The following is a 3,078-nucleotide window of genomic DNA, read 5'->3' on the forward strand; positions in this document are numbered from 1 at the left end:
TCTATCATCTATCTATCTATCTATCTAGCTATCTAGCTATCTATCAAACAATTTAATAGCATAATTTCTGACAGAAAGAATTGACTCATATACACTATGCATATTAAAAAGAAAATGTTAATATATATTAACTTTAATGTAATGTGTATAGGTTTAATAATGTAAATTATATATATGTTTTGGTGAAAAGCCCCCTGAAAATTTTTTTTTATTTATTTATTTAGCATCATTTCTGACAAAAAGATTTAAACAGTGCTGAAATAATACTTTTGAACGACAGACCTCAGATTATAATCATATTAAGTTGTTAATACATGTTAATTGTAATGTAATTTTAATAATTTCTTTACTACTTCTGCTACTACTAATAGTAACAATAATAATAAATGATAATATCAATATCTCTTAATCAAGTTACTGATGAAATAAAAAGCACCTTACCTTAAGACATCCATTTTCCCAACAGTCTTATCACATGTGAACCAGCAAGAAGGGTCTTTTCAAAGCTACTCATGATACTGAGTGAGTGTCATAATAAATGCTCAAGTGTCATTTGTACTTGAATAAGGAGGACAGAAAATCCCCTTTTCTTTCCTGAGGTCAGAAGAAATCATTTTTTGCATGCAAAATAAATTTATTCGCTTTATATTCTGCTTATATCTGAAAGGTCATGCTGCTAAATAAAGCTAGCTGTTGTGTGTGTGTGTGTGTGTGTGTGTGTGTGTGTGTGTGTGTGTGTGTGTGTGTGTGTGTGTGTGTGTGTGTCCTACTGGCTACACTCACTGAAGATATTCCAGGAAACTCTTGCACTAAATGATCCCCACCGGCAAAATGTTTCACTTGATTTTGAAGGACTTTCCTTCCTATAACACTTCGTCAATAGCCGTATTTTGTCAAAGACACTGCTGTTTTATTTCACATAAACATCCTTAGGCAACCACAGTTGATTTGAGTGAACCTTAAAATGGCCAAAAACTACATACCGATGCCAGTGAGTGCTGTTCGATCTTAAATGGTGGGAAACTAGGTTCAATTTTTCATCTTCAAAAATCAGGTAATTTCCAGCCAAGCCAGAGGAGCAGCTGTGTCCAAACCTGGGGCTCTCCCGTCACCCGATAGCACATGATCTGTTTGGACACAACTGTAACATATTAGGATCACTGACACCTCTACAGTGACCAAGGGAATATGGAATGATCCATCGCTCTTTTTCAGCGGTCTTCCCCCAGATTCCCAATTCTCTACAGATAAGAACAGTCATATTCAATTAGTCAATGTGGAATCAGTGGAAGAATAATAAATAAAACATATATTGCTGTTTAAATGTTTGGGGTCAATACGAGTTTGTTGTTGTTGTTACCTTTTTAAATAGAAATTTATACTTATATTCAGCAAGGAAGGATGCATTAAATGCATCAAAAGTGACAGTAAAGACTTTTAGAATGTTATGAAAGATTTCAGCTGCCTGGTATACTGTATATTCAAATATTATTAAATAAATGCTGCTCTTTTGAACTTTGTATTCTTCAAAGAAACCTGAAAAAAATGTGTCATGATTTCCACCAAAAAAATATTAAGCACAATAGTTTCCAACATTGAAAATAATAAATATTTCTTGAGCACGAAATCAGCATATTACAATGATTTTTGAAGGATCATGCTTAATATATATATATATATATATATATATCTGACCGACTCCAAACATTTGAATATAAGAATAATAATAAAAAATAACTGAAATATCTCAATAAACAAATATAGATTTTAAATACATATACTGATGCCTAAATTAATTATTTAATTAATGCATATTTAATCTACATGTATATTTACATGCATATGTATCTTTCTAGATAAATTTATTATGAACAGTACAAATTACAAATTAATTACAAAAACTTCAAATTGTACACAAAAACAAACAAATTGGAATTGAACATGTTTTACTCTAATATTGAGTAGAATTTTTTTTTTTCAAATAATATTTATAATTTATAAATCAACTGCAATAGCATATAAATGAATTTCGAAAACAACATTTTGTCTTTACAATGTCATGTTTACTATTTTTCTGTAAATGGATATGCCTTTAGTATTCAGTAGCATTCCACTAGATGGCAGGACAACTCAACAGTCACTGCTAGTCACGAGTCACCAAATGTGCCTGAAGGCTCTTTGAGCAGAACCACATTAAAACCAGTTAGAACTTCCTGTTTTGGCAGACAGAGCTCAACAGCACTTCTCAGTGTTTGTTTCTGTTACCATCCCAGACTCGTGATTATTCCAATCACAGCTAAACATCCAGCAGCCTTTGGTGGAATTCTCACCTCATGTGGATAAACACTGCGCTCCTGAGTACATGTTTGCATTGAGCTCGCGACAGCTGGTAGCCATTCACCGCTATTTATGTCAACATTGGTTTTGCTCGAATACAGAGGTTTTACCGCACATGTGGTTAGTGATGCACAAGCAATAAACACTGCTTATCACTAACCCAAATACCTTTCTCATACCATCACACACTCATTTAAGGGAAAGAAATCGTTTCATACAAACAAGCTTTATTTACAGTAATGGGTGGAGAAAATCACTACTCATATCCGAAAACATTGATTTTCAATCACTATATACATTTAATGCTTGTGAATAATGCTCGTGATTACATGTTCTGCTCCAGTCAGACTGACTATTCGGGTTAGCCAGCGGTACAAAATCGGCACGATAAATAACCAAAAAAAAAAAGATTAACATTTACAAATTCTGTTATTTAACAATATAGACACCACAAATCTCTCATTTCGATGTTACTAAGTTTTAACCATCATCCTAAAATGGTTCTTGCCATGAGCTCGTTCGATGTGATCGCTCAATTTCAGAAGGCCAAGAGAAAGGGACAGTGAAAAACGTCGTGCTTTTGTTGTGGTGGATGTGTTTGTGCTTTATCTGGCTGTATTTTCATCGACTTTGGCCTGAGGTTGGCTTCTTGTCACACCAAGCCGCTCTTTATTTGGCTCCTCAACATAGAGATTGTCTGAAAATGAGACATTCTGGGGCCAATGTTCTTGACTTTTACTG

At 33.6% G+C, this 3,078-nt stretch overlaps 1 pseudogene; it reads right to left on the reverse strand.

Moving 5' to 3' along the window:
* Nucleotides 1-515, reverse strand: part of LOC107695398 (retinol dehydrogenase 12-like) — a 6,746-nt pseudogene extending 6,231 nt beyond the window's left edge.
* Between the last annotated feature and the right edge of the window lie 2,563 nt (nucleotides 516-3,078).

This window comes from Sinocyclocheilus anshuiensis, unplaced genomic scaffold (genome assembly GCF_001515605.1).
Source record: "Sinocyclocheilus anshuiensis isolate Anshui unplaced genomic scaffold, SAMN03320099.WGS_v1.1 scaffold110, whole genome shotgun sequence".
NCBI classification, from domain to species: Eukaryota; Metazoa; Chordata; class Actinopteri; order Cypriniformes; family Cyprinidae; genus Sinocyclocheilus; species Sinocyclocheilus anshuiensis.